Source organism: Equus caballus, chromosome 26 (assembly GCF_041296265.1).
Source record: "Equus caballus isolate H_3958 breed thoroughbred chromosome 26, TB-T2T, whole genome shotgun sequence".
NCBI lineage: Eukaryota > Metazoa > Chordata > Mammalia > Perissodactyla > Equidae > Equus > Equus caballus.
In genome coordinates, this window is record NC_091709.1 from 9,725,853 (window position 1) to 9,744,299 (window position 18,447).

Sequence of the window (18,447 nt, forward strand, 5' to 3'; positions counted from 1 at the left end):
ACCTTAGTTATAGTCTTTTTTTAAACAACTTTATTGAGCTGTAATTCATGTCTCATAAAATTCACCCTTTTGAAGTTTACAATTTAATGGTTTTTAGTTTATTTAGAGTGGTGCAACCATCTCATAATCAATCTTAGAATATATACAGCATCTCCTGAAGAACACCATACCCATTGGCACTCAATCCCCATTTCCCCAACCCCAGCCCCTTGTCCTAGGTAACCACTAATTTACTATCTCTATAAATTTGCCTCTTATAGACATTTAATGCAAGTGGAACATGCAATACATAGTTTTTTATGATTGACTTCTTTTACTTAGCATGTTTTCAAGGATCATCTATGTTACAGTATGTATCAGTACTTTGTTCCTTTTGATTGCAGAATGGTCTTCCACTGTAGGGGTATACACATCACATTTTATTTATCCAGTCATCAGATGAATGACATTTGGTTTATTTCATTTTTCACTGTTATGAATAATGGTGCTATGTGCACTAATGTACAAGTTTTTGCATAGTCATGTTTTCATTTCATTTCTCTCCATACCTAAGAGTAGAATTGCTGGTCTTATGATAATTTTATGTTTAACCTTTCCAGGAACTTCCAGATTGTTTTCCAAAGCATCTGTAGCATTTTACATTCAATATGAGGGTTCCAATTTCTCCATTTCCTTGCCAAGCTTGCTATCTGCCTTTTTGATTATAGCCATCCTACTGGGTATGACGTGGTATCACACTGATGTTTTGATTTGCTTTTTCTTAATCACTAATGATGCCGAACTTATTTTCATGCGCTTATTGGCCATTTGTGTATCTTTGGAGAAGTATCTATTCAGATCCTTCACCCAGTTTTAGTTGTGTTGTTTTTGTATTATTGAGTTATAAGAGTTTTTATACATTTTTACATACAAGTCCTTTATTTGATATATGATCTTCAATTATTTTCTCTCATTCTGTGGGTGTTTTTTAACTTTCTTGGTTGGTGTCCTGTGAAGTTTTTAATTTTGGTAAAGTCCGAATTATCTATTTTCTCTTTTGTTGATTGTGCCTTTGGTGTCATAGCTAAGAAGGCTTCACCTAATCCATGGTCAATAAGATTTATTCCTATATTTTCTTCCAAGAATTTTAGCTCTTACATTTAGGTATTTAATCTATTTTGATTAGTTTTTGTATATGGTGTGAGACAAGAGTCCACTTTCAATTGGGTATTCAGTTGTCTCAGCATCATTTGTTCAAAAGATTATTTTTTTTCTCCATTGAATTATCCTGGCACCTTGTGGAAAACCAATATTGTAAATGTCAGTGTTTATATCTGGACTCTCAATATTATTCCATTGATCTATATGTTTATCCTTATGCCAATAGTAAATTTTCTTGATTTCTGTAAGCTTTGTAGTAAGTTTTGAAATTGGGAAATGTGAGTTCTTTTTCAAAATAGTGTTGACTATCCTCAATCCCTTGAATTTTCATTTAAATTTTAGGATGAGCTTGTAAATTTATTCAGTGAAGCCAACCAGGTTTTTGATAGGTATTGTGATAAATCTGTAAGTCAATTTGGGGTGTATTGCCATCTTACTCATGTTAGTGTTTCTAATCTTGAAAAAAGAATATCTTTCCCATTATTTATGTCTTCTTTAATTTCTTTCAATACTGTTTTGTGGTTTTCAGACTATACATTTTGTATTTCTTTTGTTTAGTTTATTCCTAAGTATTTTCTCTTTTTTCATGTTATTGGAAATGGAATTGTTTTTCTTAATTTCTCTTTTTTTGGATTATTCACTGCTAATGTCTAGAAATACAATTGAATTTTATGGATTGATCATATAACCCTTAATTTGCTGAACTTGTTCAACAGTTCTAATAGATTTTTAGTGAATGAAAGATGAATTATCACTGCACATTCTTTAGGCATCATAATCATATAATGCTAATGCCTCATAAGCAGGTAGGGTTTATTCCAGGAATGGCTTAACATTCTAATATGAATGAATGTAATCTCTTGTATGAACAGTATATAGAAGAAAACTGTATAATCATGGGAGTAAATGCAGAAAAATCTTTTGGCAAAATTCAACCTCTCAGCAAACTGAAACGAGATACTTCTATCAGTTTTGGGAAGTGACGTTCTATTCTTAATTTGCTTATTTGGTATAGATCCTCTGCGCCTACCATGATTTTCCCTTCTACTAGTCTGTTAGTTCCCTGAGACATAAGCGGACCTTACTAGACATGAGCCCATTTGGAGTGGTGAGGGCTGCTCGTAAACCATCTCTTCAATAAAGCTTGCTTTACAAGACTTTAAAAACTCAAAGAGAATTCTTGTTTATTATATAAAGATTATGGAATATGGATAAAAATATGTTTAAAATCACCACAAATTCTCCTATAAATATTAGAAAATTTTCTACACATTTTATCTTTCAATGAACTTTTTCTACACATTTCATTGTCCAACAAATTTACATCTAAACACACACCACACAAACAAGAAATATTTATTAAACATTCCATGCTCATATAGTTGTCTACAGAGTTACCTTTATAGACTGCAAAGTGTTCTATAGCATGGAGACAGGATAATTTGCATAATAATTTATCATTGGTTATTTAGGTTGTTTCTAGTTTTTTGCTATTATAAACAGGGCTGAAATGAGCATTCATATGTATGTATAGCCTTTTTCTTGTATAATACAAACTTTTCTAATATCTTTATTAGAATCACTGTCAAGATATTTAAAAATTATATTTTTAATTTTGATAACTCACTTCTTCCCCTTTTTCTAGATTTTAGGATTTTTTCCCTTTTTATATTTCTAAATTACCATTTATAGTTTCCCCATTTTCTTATTTTAGGTTTCCTTAATACCCTAAGATGTAACTTGTCTGTGCCCAAGTGACTAACTCATTTAAAGTGGATTTTCAAATCTCTTCTCCATCTCAAGTTTATCTGCCTTTCTAAAACTGTTTGTTCTACCACTTTCAGTAAAGAGATTATTGCCATTTTCAGGGAAGACAGACACAAAATCAGAACTGAAGAAGTTTGCTATTTTCTTCCTCCATCAGCAATTATACTTTTGGGCCCAAACACTGAGACTATCTCTTTCTTGATCTTCTTTTATTCAAACTCAGTTCAACAGAAAGGAAAAGAAAGGCCTTTGTGTTATATGTAGACGTCACAAACCTCACTTTGGTCTTAAGACTGTGAAACGCTATAGTCACAGATCAGTTCAATTGTCTTATGACTTTCATAGGGAAGAGATTTGTTTTTAGATTTGAAACTTGCCTCCAAAATGAATCAGCTATTTATACTTGGGGTATTTGTTCAACTTCTTTGTTTCTCAGTGTTTCCATCTAAACGTTGGAGACAGCATTCCCTCACACTGCATGGGTTTAATGTAATTAATCAATTATTAAGGGAGAAATAGGTTAATTCATATAACAGCCTAGAACAGCATCTGGCATGTAGAAAGCTTTCATTAAATATTAGCTGTTACACTAGTTATTTGGAAAACCTGAACTCACAGAGAACTCCCATTCAACATCATTTTGATATTTCTTTTGTTGTTATATACCACACTCTTTTATTCATCATCAGAATTAGTTTTAAAGTCAAAATATCACTTCCTAGAGCTCCCCAACTTTCATTTGTTGCTTTAATCCCTCCCAGGCATTCATGTAATAAAATTACACATATTACTTTTGATGAACTCTTTTGAATCTGCCTATCTAAAGTCTGGAGGACATGCAAAATCTATCCCAGTGCTTCTTGAGCTTTAAAACGCATAGGAATCATTTGAGGATCCTGTTAAGATGTAGATTTTCATCCAGTTGGTTTGCATGGGTCTGAGATTATGACTTTCTATTAAGACCCTAGAGCAAGGCAAAGCTGCTGCTGGTCCCAGGATCACACTTCTGTGACAAGGGGCTAGCCTTTCCCCTGTGATCAACACTCGTTCACACACTCACTCACTCATCCGTAAAATATTTACTGAGGAGCAGCTCTTTGCCAGTCATTGCACAAGAGACAGGGGATACAATGGTGAATAGAATCTGAGGAAATGGACATTAGTCGAATATTTACAAAAATCTAATGTTGGATTTTCAGAAAACATGGTTATAACTTCAGAAATGAAATATAGTTTCATTATAATAAACTGTATCAGACTTGCTTTGATATGTTCAATAAGATAACGTTCAGCTAATTTTCTCAATAAAACATGAAGATATTCTTCCACAAAACAAAGAAAAACCTAATCTGCAGGAAACTGTATGTTACTAATTAAATAAAACCATTGCCATGATATTTATTGTGCCACCCTTCATATAATACCACATAATTAAGAAAACATTCGATACCCAGTTAGGGAAGTTGGCATGGTAGGGCAGTGTTTGTGATCAGCACATACAATTTCAATGGAAATATTAACTTTTTATCTAGTCTGTGGCAACCACATACGCAATTTGGATGGATTTCAAATGAATGCAAATCTGCAGCAATGCTTTTCTATTCAGACAAAAGTTATGTGCAATTAACTTGCAGGCAGGTAGCCACATCTTTGATTTTACCAGCTGCAGCATAGCATTGACAGACTTCACTCCAGGGTTAATGTCCACATTATGCATGTTAGAATTTCACAGGCAAGTATGTATGCAAACTTCCACACATTAATTTTTATATGCATAATAATTTTGCATAACAAAAGCCAAGAACCCTCATTTAATAGGGACAATTTTAAAATTCATAATCACATTAGCCATTAGGCAAATCAAGGTAGTCAACAAAAATCTGTCAAACTGGTTTTTGGATTAACTTCAGCTATTTACATATAAATTTGCTTACATATCTGATGGTCCCCATGATCAACTCAGTCAAGAGACAGTCATATACTTTCCAGAAATTTACAGCATGATGAAATGGATTAATTTCATGCCTTTGGATACCTAGGTTTAGTCTGACTTCTGCCATCCACTTATATAGCTTTAAATATGAGTTTATTCTGCATTAAAATGAGGAGGTTAGATTCATTGTTCTCGAAGGTCTATTTTGCTTTAAACTTTTATGGTTCTGTTGAATTTGCCCTTACTTGATTGGTTTGTATTTGCACAGAATTGTGACATTTACAGTGCTATTTGTCTCCTCCTTCATATTTGCCTTGCAGTTGAAACACCTCTCACTTGGAGGGCACAGTCCCATGAGCTTAACAAGTCTTTTCATTTGCGGTTAAGAGAAATAGAGTATTGGATACTTTTCAACCTTATTTTTTTCCTGCAAAAATTAAGATCTATGAAAAATAGCTGCAAAAAAAGGGTAGTTTCTCATTTGCACCTTCTACAAGGTTGTGGAGGTAGCTTATTTCCAGAAAGAAACACTTACTATTATCTATCATAGGCTCATATAGAGTCCAGAAAAGAGTGTGAAATTTTCTCTCCCTTTCCTACTGGCAGTTTCTTAGTTTGGTACTGGGCAATCTAGGAGGCTCTTCTCAATCTAACCAGTGACTCCCTTTTGCCAAAAGTGGAAGACTGGGGAGAGGGTTGGACAATAGAGAAAGGGATTTACAGGGAGAAGAAAATCCTCGCTTACCTCATACTATTTAATACTGTTTAAAAAGACAGAAGTATCTTTCTGAGTATTATTTAAAGAGCTTCTAATGTCCCGGTATAATTAAGGACTTTTTCTATTATACTTTATCATCAAAGACTACTTAATCTAATCCTAGTTTTATTCTTAGACTTGAAAAGACAAAGCTAAGTCAACCTATACTTTTTTGTTGTTATTTCCAGGACTTTAGATGATGTTGCATTTCACTCTTGGACCTCTGGCTGTCATCCAAAGCCTGACAATCTTTTGATAGCTTGAGCACTTCCTTTCCTTTTTCTTTTCTGTGCTTCTCTTCCTCCTTTACCTCTCCTTCCCTCCTTCCTACCAATTACTATGGATGTTTACTCTATTGTTTATCCTTATACACTTAATATCTACATTTAATATCTAAATAACTTAGCATCTCCATATTTTTTTAAACACTCAAGAACACCAAGTTACCAAGTTGTTTTTTTTTTTAAAGATTGGCACCTGAGCTAACAACTGTTGCCAATCTTGTTTTTTTCTTCTTCTTCTTCTTCTGCCCAATGCCCCCCGGTACATAGTTGTATATTCTAGTTGTGAGTGCCTCTGGCCGTGCTATATGGGACGCCACCTCAACATAGTCTGATGAGCAATGCTATGTTCGCGCCCAGGATCCAAACCAGTGAGACCCTGGGCCCCCAAAGGGCAGTGTATGAACTTAACCACTCGGCCACAAGGCTGGCCCAGGCATCTCCATTTTGAGAAAGGAAACTGCCTTTACATTTCTGGCTTTGCAGAAGTTAAAAACTTGTAAGAAGAATAAACTAAGCCCAAAGTTAGTAAAAGGATAGAAATGACAAAGACCAGATTAATTTACAACAAAGGAGCCAAGAATACACAATGGAGGAAAGATAGTATCTTCAATAAATGGTGGTGGAAAAACTGGACAGCCACATGCAAAAGAATGAAACTAGACCCCTATCTTACACCATATACAAAAATCAACTCAAAATGGATAAGAGACTTGGATGTGAAAGCTGAAACCATAAAGCTCCTAGTAGAAAACATAGGGAGTAAGTTCCTTGACATTAGTCCTGGTGATGATTCTTTGGATTTGACACTAAAATCAAAGGCAACAAAAGGAAAAATAAACAAGTGGGACTACATCAAGATAAAAAGCTCCTGCACAGCAAAGGAAACCATCAACAAAATGAAAAGGCAACTTATGGAGTGGGTGAAAATATTTGCAAATCATATATCTGATAAAACATTTATGTTCATATATAAAGAATTCGTACAACTCAGTAACAAAAAAATAAACAATCTGATTTAAAAACTGGGCAGAGGAACTGATGAGATATTTTTACCAAGAAGACATCCAAATGGCCAACAGATACATAAAAAGGTACTCAACATCACTAATCATGAGAGAAATGCAAATTAAAACCACAATGAGATACCACATCACACGTGTTAGAATGGTTATCATCAAAAAAATAAGAGAGTAAAAGTATTGGTGAGACTATGGAGAAAAGGGAACTCTTCTGCACTGTTGGTGGGAAAGTAAGTTGGTGTGGACACTATGGAAAACAGTATGGAGGTTCCTCAAGAAATTAAAAATAGAACTACCATATAATCCAGCAATCCCACTTTTGGGCATATATCTAAAGAAAATGAAAATAGGATCTCAAAGAGATATCTGTATTCCTATGTTCATTGCAGCATTACTCACAATAGCAAGATATGGAAACAACCTCAGTGTCTGTGGATGGAAGAATAGATAAAGAAATTGTGGTGTATATGCACAATGGAATATTATTCAGCCAAAAAAAAGAAGGAACCTGCTATTTGCGACGACATGGATGGACCTTGAGGGGATTATGCTAAGTGAAATAAGTCAGACAGAGAAAGACAAATACTACAGTTATACATCACTTAGCAACAGGGATACATTCTGAGAAATACATTGTTAGGCAATTTCATCATCATGTGAAGATCATAGAGTGTACTAAAGGAGAGCAAAATTTGCCACCCCAAAATTTGCCACCCCAAAATTTGTCTCTATAACATGAGGATTATTTTAGGCTGATTGTTTTTGAGAAACAAAAGACTCAGAAAGTTTTTCTTGTTACCTTCCCCTTAACTGCCTAAAAGAATTCAGACTAAAAATCCTGTCTCAGGAGTTATCACCCTAGCATAACATGAATCAGGTGTTAGACTGGAAGGAACCTAGAAAAGCCCATTTTTTAGGTTCCCCTCTATGTTCTGTTTCTGTGGCCAAACACTTGTTTTCCAAACATTTGCTACTTTTCCCTACCTGTGAATTGCTGTCCTTCCCTTTGAAGTCTCTGACTCTTCCCACTCCCAAAATCTTCTTGTGTCTTCAGCTGAGGATGCATTTTAGGTGAGAGTTTTGACCATTTTGGCCAGTTACTCAGTTTTCCTGGACATCTCACATGTATACATACTGTTAATCTTTTCTTTGTTTTTCTGCTGTTAATTTGTTTCATGTCATTTTAATTCTTAGACTAACCAGAAGAATCTAGAAGATTAGAGAAAAATTTCTTCCTCCCCTATGGTACTTATACAAACTTAAATGGAATAGCCTACTATACACGTAGACTATATGATACTAATCCCATGGGACCACCATCTGTGTGTAGTCAGTCGTTGACCAAGATGCCATTCTGTGATACGTGACTGGATATGAAATCACCGATATTGGCATCTAAAAAAGCTGAACTCATAGAGACAGGGACTAGAATGGTGGTTACCAGGAGCTAGGAGGTGGGGGAAACACATGTTAGTTAAAGCATACAAACTTATTAATAAGTTTGTTATAAGATGAGTAAGTTCTGGGATCTAATGTACAGCACAGTTATTATGGTTAATCATACTTAGTATATACTTTAAAGTTGCTAAGGGAGTAGATCTTAAATGTTCTCACCAGAAAAAAGAAACTGCAGTTAAGTGACATGATGGAGGTGTTAGCTGATGCTATGGTGGTACTCAGTTTGCCATATATAAGTGTATCAAATCCACTTGTTGCATACATTAAACTTACACAATGTTATATGTCAATTGCATCTCAATAAAGCTGGAAAAATTAAATTTAAAAGGAAGTTAAAAACATGAGGGGACCACAATTATATAATGTGTCATAAAATATCTATTATTCAATGTAATTTTAGTACCGAATGATGTCATGACACTCAAGTTTCTGAAAGTCAGTAATTTACGTATGGTTGCAGTCGTCCATTCATTTATGTATCCATTCATCCACAGAAGTTTGTTGGATGTCTGCTATATATCAGTTATTGTATCTGTGTGGTAACAAAGTAATGAGAAAATCACAGGCGCTGCTCTTGAGGGGCTTATATATAGTCGAGTTGTTACTACCTAAACTTTTTGTAACTAGAAAAAGTAGAACTGTATTTTCTAAACATAATAGAAACTTTATTATGTACTGTGGCAGACATGCTTAGTTGTCTACCCCAAATCCATCTCCTCCCTTTTCTTCTTTCGTTGTTCTTTTGTTTTGCTTGTAACAACAGTGAGCATGGCCCTAGGCAGTGCACGTTTGGTTTAGTCCAATCTCTAGAATGCTGTTCTCTGCTTTCCTGGTCGCTCTTGCAGCTAGGAATGGCCAGTGAGACCGAAATGACCATATGTGGAGGGATTTCCAAAAAGGCTTTTCCTTTCTTGAAATAGAGAGCAGTGGCGGCCAGCATCTTCCATCCCCATCTTTTTCCGTTTTGAAAACCAACAGGTATTTGTAGCAGACACACTGTGATCATAAGCTGGCATTCATGAGAAACAAATGAACATATTAAAGATGGTGCCGCGGAGAGCCAGATGGTGTTCCTGAGCAGCCACCTCCTTCACTCGAACTTCTAATTATGTGAGAAAAATAAACTATTAGTGTAAGTCGTTACAAATTGGGTTTTCTGTCACTTAGAGTGGAACAGATTCCTAGTAGGTACATATATACAAAAGGATCAATAGGGCTCTAACAGAGTAACATAAATTAAAGTCAACACTTAGAGGGCAAATTTTGTATTCCTAACATTCATGTGAATTAAGTGGGTCATTGGTAAGAGCTTGGAAATCAATATTGCATTAATCTTTGGTTGTAATGACATTTGAAATGTGGTGCAAAATGTCAAGAATTTATTCTTAATAGAAGGTGTAATCTCTTCTGTAGAAGTCAATGGCAGCGGCTTCACACTCGCATCTTGTTTCCTGCAGTCTCTCCTTCAGAACTTAAACCAAGTTATCAACTAAGGATGAAGAAAGTTCAGTTACTCGAACTTCGAAGATATTCAAGGTCTCTCTGAAATAAGATTTTCAAAAGTAAGGCATCTTATTCTTGTTCACTGATCATGAACTATGGTCCTTTGTTTATATGATTAGAGACATTTTGGGAAGAGAGAGAAAGGGCAAGAACGGTGATCACAATTGTGTGCTTACTTGTATAAAGGGAAAGACCCCGTTTGTATTTTAAACCCCATTCCTTCATAGAGAATATTGATTATGTGAGTCGCTGGGGAATTCTTGCTTAACTAAACACGGTTCTGACTTTATCATCAGTACAAAGGACTCTGTGGAGTTTCTATAGTTATTTATGCTTTAGAGAGAATAGTGCTATACGGAGTCTAAGTAGCAGCGATAATTCTGAGGTCACGTAACAGGAGAATTTTTCACATCTTTGAAAGAATTAATTGCAAATAAGCATATCCCATTTGGAGGACCTTTATTCAATGAAGGTAGGTGACAATTGTGAGAGTAGGTTGAGGGCATATGGAGCTGTTTGTAATGTTATTTACAGCTCTGATGGTAAGAAAATCCGATACAATCTAGAAAGAAAACTCAAATATAACTTTGAAGTGTTTTATTTTATTCATGTTACTTAATCCTGAGACCCCATGGGAATAAAGTGAGAGCTAAGTGAAGTTATTCGTAAGTTCCTTCACCTTTAGAGCGCGTCCTTTAAGTCAGGAGGGCTCAGTCCTGCTCTGGGAGCGCCCGTTAAGAACACACGTTTCTTCAGCGCGCGTCACGTCCCAGGCGCGGCTCTCAGGCCTGGAAACAGATGACACACATCAAGACCGGCTGCACAGAGCTCACGGTTCATGGGGAGAAAAGCGCTGAAAAGTAACCAGCGCAGTAAAATGGAGGCGTGTGCCTGGCTCTGCCAGACCACGAGCCCAGCCCGCACTCCGCCCGGGGGTCAAGGATGTCCAACCACCTCCTTGCGTTGATGTCCCCTTTCTCATTCATGGCTCACTTCTACATCTGTGCTCTTGATTCAAACTCACCCCATCTCTTCTAGGACATTGCCAGCGACATTTGTTGCTCCCTTCCTTATCTGTACTTTCAAATGTTTCTTCTAGTGTTGTTTCGTCCCAGTGGGCTACTGACCGGGTTTTGGACAGACTGCCCTGACCGCGATCGTGTGCTTTACTAATTCCTTCTATGCCTGTGGCTTCAACGGTCTTTCTAAAGCATAAAGCTGGTAATATTACCTCTCTAACCAAACGTTTCAATGGCTTCCATAGGGTACTGTATCAGAAAATTGACACGAACTCTGTCTAGATGGTAAAGCCAATTGACTGGATCGTCTCACTAAATGGTAAGGCGGGCTTCATGCACTTTTTTCCTGCTTTTCCTTTGACTCTCCCTCCCACTGCATTAGCTGCATTCTTAGACTGACCTTGTTCGACTACAAATGGGACGAGGAGCTTCCTTCTCCAGAGGAAAGGAGGTTACAGTCAATTCCCACGATCATATAAAAAAGGTCTTTAGCTTCACGCCGATTGGACCTTCTTCAAACAAATCCCTTTGGGTAGGAAATTTCAGTGCATTGGCTCATTTAGGCCTCGGTTATTGTCTCTCACTGCATCGATCACTGTGGCAGGGGGAGTGGGATTACCTTGATGGTTGACATCAATCATGGCCCATCCTTGAAACTGGAGTGGAGTGACTCCCGCTCGGACCACACAGCTGCGCGTAAGGTGGATAGGTGGGTGGGTGTAGGACAGGAAATCACGATGCCCCCAGACATGTCATAGGTCTCCTGTAAAGTGAGTTCTGCCTGCCTATCCATTTTTATCTCTTGTAACATACTTTTCTGCACTGTTGTTTTATACATACTGGTCTGCTTGCCATTCCTTGAGCACATGAGTCTGTTTGCTTCATCTTTACCTATACTCACCTGTTCTCTCCGTATGAGATGCAAACACCTATTCCTTGTTCAAAAGTGGGTAGAGGCATCGCCTCTGTGAAGCCATTTGTGATACCTGGTTCCCTGGGTAGAATTTGTGAATTCCCCATGGACATCTTTTCCGTTCCTTTTTATCATGCACCTGCCATATTGTGTGGTATTTACTTTTTTGCATGCTTAAATTTTAAGCCTTTGGGACAGGGAGGTTTTCTCATTTGCCATGGAACCCCCAGTGCTGGTACGGTGTCTGGACTCACAGTGGGTAGGGCTCAGAGTCAGGGACAAGAAATGTCATTTCTTGTAACACTTTAGGCATATGTCACTTTCAAAGGAGACTGTTTCCCAGTGAAAAGCTTTCAAGTTTCCAGTTTCAAGTGTATAGTCAAGATCTGGAAGAAAAGACCTGCTTTCAGGTAAGGCAGCACAGAGAGAAAAAGTCTAAACTGTTTCTGCAAATGAAGGCAAAAAGCACTCTAAAATAGACAGAAACTCAGAAAGGATGGTTAGGACAGTTCTGATTTCTTCCTCTCAGTTTCTCGATTGTTTGGAGACAGTGCGGAAACTTCAATAAATGTTCCAGAACCCAAGCTGGCAGCAAACTTTTCAGTAAGGCAACTGTGCAACAGATGATTATCACTTGTAAGAATAAATAAATTCTTACCCCATTTCTGCTGGTAACCAAAGTCTTCAGCTTCTCCGTATCTGAATGCCGTCATCTTCCCTGCCGGCAATATCAAATAAATCGTTAAGTCCTAGTGATTCTTGCTCACAAATGTCTCTCATGTTTGTATTTGACAAACAAGGCTCTGTGAAGGGACAGCAAGGCAGTACACAGTCCTCCTGCAGGAAAAGTAAATTATGAAAGAGGAGAAATTTTCAGGAAATGGAGTCACAAGCGGAGAAAGTATCAGGATTGGGAGGCCACAGTCAGAGTTTAAAGGGAAGAAATGTAATAAATGCCTTACTAATATCTTCCTCAATTCACTGAAACCCTTCCACTATTTATATCAAGAGAACAGTGCGGTAGCATTTTTCCTAGAGAAATTAATGTATCCATTTTTCAGGGTATTTGAGAATTTTGGAAATATTATATCAGGAAATCTAGAGCACTTCCTTCAAATTCCTACTGATGTCCTGCTGCTTACTGAAATGCAGTTTCTATGCAAAACAAACAAAATCACCACTACCAACACTCTGGCATATAATCATTCCCTAATGTCCTTTAGTGTGTTCATACATTAAAACAAAGAAGATAAAAAATTGATCAGTTTTTGAAAAAATACTTTAAAAAAATCTTTTTTTGATTTTTGGTTTTTTTTTCAGGTGTACATCATTATATTTTGACTTCTCTGAGATTACGTCATGTTTACCACCCAAAAACTAATTATAATCCTTCACCACACACATGTGCCTAATTACCCCTTTCTCCCCCCTTCCCCTCTGGTAACCACCAATCCAATCTCTGTTTCTATGTGTTTGTTTACTGTTGTTTTTAACTTCTTCTTATGAGTGAGATTATACAGTATTTGACTTTCTCCCTCTGACTTATTTCTCTTAGCATAATACCCTCAAGGTCCATCTATGTTGTCACAAATGGCCAGATTTCATCATTCCTCATGGCTGAGTAGTATTCCATTGTGTATATATACCACATCTTCTTTATCCATTTGTCCCTTGATGGGCACCTAGGTTGCTTCCAAGTCGTGGCCATTGTGAATAATGCTTTAATGAACAAAGAGGTGCATGCATCTTTATCCATTCATGTTTTCACGTTCTTGGGATAAATACTCAGCAGTGGAGTAGCTAGATCATATGGTAGCTCTAGTCTTAATTTTTTTGAGGAATCTCCATATTGTTTTCCATCATGGCTATACCAGTTTGCACTCCCACGAGCAGTGTTATGAGAGTTCCCTTCTCTCCACATCCTCTCCAACACTTGCTATTTCCTGTCTTGTTAATTAAGCCATTTTGACAGGAGTGAGGTGATATCTCTTTGTAGTTTAGATTGCATTTCCCTGATAGTTAATGATGTTGAGCATCTTTTCATGTACCTCTTGGCAATCTGTGTATCTTCTTTGGAGAAATGTCAGTTCAGACCTTTTGGCCATTTTTCAATTGGGTTGTTAGTTTTTTTGTTGTGCAGATGTATGAGTTCTTTATATACTTTGGATATTAACCCCTTATCAGATATATGGTTTGCAAATATTTTCTCCCAGTTGTTAGGTTGCCTTTTTTTTAGTTAATGGTTTCCTTTGCTGTGTGGAAGCTTTTTAGTTTGATGTGGTCCCATTTGTTTATTTTTTCTAGTTTCCCTTGCACAGTCAGACATGGTACTTGAAAATGTGCTGCTAAGAGCAATGTCGAAGAGCGTACTGCCTGTTTTCTTCTAGAAATTTCAGGGTTTCAGGTCTTATGTTCAAGTCTTTAATACCTTTTGAGTTAACTTTTGTGTATGTTGTAGGATAATGGTTTATTTTCATTATTCTGCATGTGGCTGTCCAGTTTTCCCAACACCATTTATTGAAGGACTCTCTTTTCTCCATTGTATGTTCTTGGTTCCCTTGTCGAAAGTTAGCTATCCATAGATCTGTGGGTTTATTTTTGGGCTCCGTATTCTGTTCCGTTGATCTGTGTATCTGTTTTTATGCCAGTACCATGCTGTTTTGGTTTCTATAGTTTTGTAGTATATTTTGAAATCAGGGAGTGTGATACCTCCAGCTTTGTTCTTTTTTCTTAGAGTCCTTTGGCTGTTTGGGGTTTTTACTTGTTCCACATAAATTTTAGGATTCTTTGTTCTATTTCTGTGAAAAATGTTGTAGAACTTTGAAAAGGATTGCATTGAATCTGTAGATTGCTTTAGGAAGTATGGAAACTTTAACTAGGTTAATTCTTCCATTCCAAGAGCATGGAATATCTTTCCATTTCTTTGTGTCTTCTTCAATATCTTTCAACAAACTTTTATAGTTTCAGTGTACAGATCTTTTACTTCTTTGGTTAAATTTGTTCCTAGGTATTTCATTCTTTTTGTTGCAATTGTAAATGAGATTGTATTCTTAATTTTTCTCTCTGCCACTTTGTTGTTAGTGTATAGAAATGCAACTGATTTTTATATATTGATTTTGTATCCTGCAACTTTACCGTGTTCATTTATTATTTCTAAAAGTTTTTGTTGGATTCTTTAGGGTTTTCTACATCTAAAATCCGGTCATCTGCAAATGGTGACAATTTCACTGCACTGTTGAATCCCTTTTATTTCTTTTTCTTGCCTGATTGCTCTGGCTAAGATTTCCAATACTGTGTTAGATGAGAGCAGTGAAAGTGGGCATCCTTGCCTGGTTCCTGTTCTTAGAGAGATAGCTTTCAGTTTTTCTCTGTCGAGAATGATATTAGCTGTGGGTTTGTCATATTTGGCCTTTATTATGTTGAAGAATTTTCCTTCTATGAGCATTGTATTCAGTTTTTCTCATAAATGGATGCTGTATCTTGTCAAATACTTTCTCTGCATCTATTGAGATGATCGTGTGATTTTTAGTCTTCACTTTGTTAATGTGGTGTATCACATTGATTTGCAGATGTTGAACCATCCCTGAATCCCTGGAATAAATCCCACATGAACAAAATGTATGATCCTTTTAATGTATTGTCATATCCAATTTGTTAGTAATTTGTTGAGGATTTTGGCATCAATGTTCATCAGTGATATTGGCCTGTAATTTTCCTTTTTGTGTTAACCTTGTCTGGTTTTGGTATCAGGATAATGTTGGCTTTGAAGAATGAGTTAGGAAGCCTCCTCTTCTCTTCAACTTTTTGGAATAGTTTGAGAAGGATAGGTAGTAAGCCTTCTTTGAATCTTTGGTAAAATGCACCAGGGAAGCCATCTGGTCCTGGATTTTTATTTTTTGGGAAGTTTTTGATTGGTGTTTCCATCTCCTTACTGGTGATTGGTCTATTCAAATTCTCTATTTCTTCTTGATTTTTTTGGAAGGTTGTATAATTATAAGAATTTATCCATTTCTTCTAGATTATCTAGTTGGTGTATAGCTTTTCATAGTATTCTCTTATAATCTTTTGTATTTCCCAGGTGTCTGCTGTAATTTCTCCTCTTTCATTTCTGATTTCATTTATTTGAGGCTTCTCTCTCTTTTTCTTGGCGAGTCTAGCTAAAGATTTGTCAATTGTGTTTATCTTTTCAAAGAACAAACTTTTGGTTTCACTAATTTTTTTCTATTGTTTTCTTTTTTTTTTTTTTTGAGGATGATTAGCCCTGAGCTAACTGCTGCCAATCCTCCTCTTTTTGCTGAGGAAGACTGGTCCTGAGGTAACATCCATGCCCATCTTCCTCTACTTTATATGTGGGATGCCTACCACAGCATGGCATTCCACTGTTCCACTGTTAGATTGTTTATTTGAGATTTGTCTTGTTTGTTGAGGTGGATCTGTATTGGTATTGCTGTAAACTTCCTTCTTACAACTGCTTTTGCTGTATCTTATGAGTTTTGGCACGTTGTATTTTCATTTTCCTTTGTCTCCAGGCATTTTTTGATTTCTCCTTTGATTTGTTCATTGGCCCAATTGTTGTTCAGTAGCATTTTGTTTAATCTCCACATTTTTGTGGCTTTTCTGGTTTTCCTCCTGTAGTTGATTTCTAGTTTCATACCATTGTATGATGCTTGGTATTATTTCAATCTTCTTAAATTCATTGAGACTTGTTTTGTGGCCTAATATGTGGTCAATCCTGGAGAATGTTCCATGTGCATTTGGAAATAATGTCTATTCTGTGGTTTTTGGATGGAATGTTCTATATATATCTACTAAGTTCTTCTGATCTAATGTGTCATTTAAGACAAGTGTTTCCCTGTTGATCTCCTGTTTGATGATCTATCCATTGATGTAAGTGGAGTGTTAAAGTCCTCTACTATTATTGTGTTGCTGTCTATTTCTCCTTTTATGTCTGTTAATAATTGCTTTATATATTTAGGTGCTCCTATGTTGGGTGCATTGACATTTACAAGTGTTATATCCTCTTGTTGGATTGTCCCCTTTATCATTATGTTGTGCCCTTCTTTCTCTCCTGTTACAGTTTTCATTTTAAAGTCTATTTTGTGTGACTTAAGTTTTGCTTCCTCCACTTTCTTTTCATTGTCATTTTCATGGAGTACCTTTTTTCACCACTTCACTTTCAGTTTGTGAGTGTCTTTAGGTCTGAAATGTGTCTCTTCTATGTAGCATATGTATGGGTCTTGTATTTTTATCCAATTGGCCACCTTATGCCTTTCGATTGGAGCAGTTAGTCCATTGACATTTAAAGTAGCTAATGATAAGTACGTATTTATTGCCATTTTCTTACTTTTTATGTGGGTGTTTTAGTAGTTCTTCTCTTGCTCTCTTCCCTTGTGCTTTGATGGCTTTCTTTAGTATTATGTTTGGGTTCTTTTCTCTTGACTATTTGTGTATTTATTATAGGTTTATGGTTTGTGCTTACCATGAGGTTCATATATAATGACCTACATATATATGATAGGAATCTATATTAAGTTGATGGCCTCTTTAGTTTGACCTCTTTCTAAAAGCTCTACTCTTTTACTCCTCTCCTCCTACATTTAACGTTTTGGATATCAGATCTAATCTCTTTTTGTGTGTGTGTGTCTATCTGCTACCTCTTATCATGGAAATAGGTAATTTTAGTACTTTTGTCTTTTGACCTTCATATTATCTTCATAGGTGGTTGATCTACTATCTTTACTGTATTTTGGCCTTTACCCATGATTTTATTGCTTTTTTTAAAGTAATTTTTTTATTCCTGTTTGTAGTCTTCTCTTTCCCATTTAAATAAGTCCCTTTAGCATTTCTTGAGAAACTGGTTTCTTGGTGATAAACTCCTTTATTTTTTCTTGTCTGGGAAACTCTTTATCTTTCCTTCCATTCTGAATGATGACCTTGCTGGGTAAAATGTTCTTGGCTGTAGGTTTTTTTCCTTTCAGCACTTTAGTTATATCATACCGCTCCCTTTTGCCTGTAAGGTTTTGGCTGAGAAGTCAGCTGATAGTCCTATGGGGTTTCCTTTGTATGTCACTTGTTGCCTTTATCTTGTGGCTTTTAGGATTCTCTCTTTATCTTTAATTTTGGACATTTTAATTACAATGTGTCTTGGCGTAGGCCTCTTTGGGTTTATCTTGTTTGGTGCTCTTGTGCTTCCTGTAGCTGGATGTCTGTTTACTTCCTTAGGTTAGGAAAGCTTTCAGTTATTATTTCTAGATACCTGGGGTTGGTAGGTGTTGCAGGAGAGCATAGTAACATTATTGCAAGGCTTTAAGCTTAGCAAGAACAAATTACAAAATTGGTGACTGAGAAATATGCAACTTGCTGATTCTCATAAATTACTGTGTTAGATTGTTTGTGCTTTGGAATCAAAGGCCGGAAGGTAGTATCTTATCAAACATGAAGGCAAGGGGCTTAAGAATGCTAGGCCCTTGCAGGAACAGAATGCCATCTGCATAACTTGCCAGATTGTTTGTTGCCAGGATACTCCCTCAGAGAATGGCCTTGTGTAGGGCCGAGGTACATTGAAGAGGGGAAGACTAGAACTGCTTAGCTTTGACTTGCATATTCCTGCTGGCATGAATTCCTACTATGCTTGTACTTCTTGGTCTGCAAATA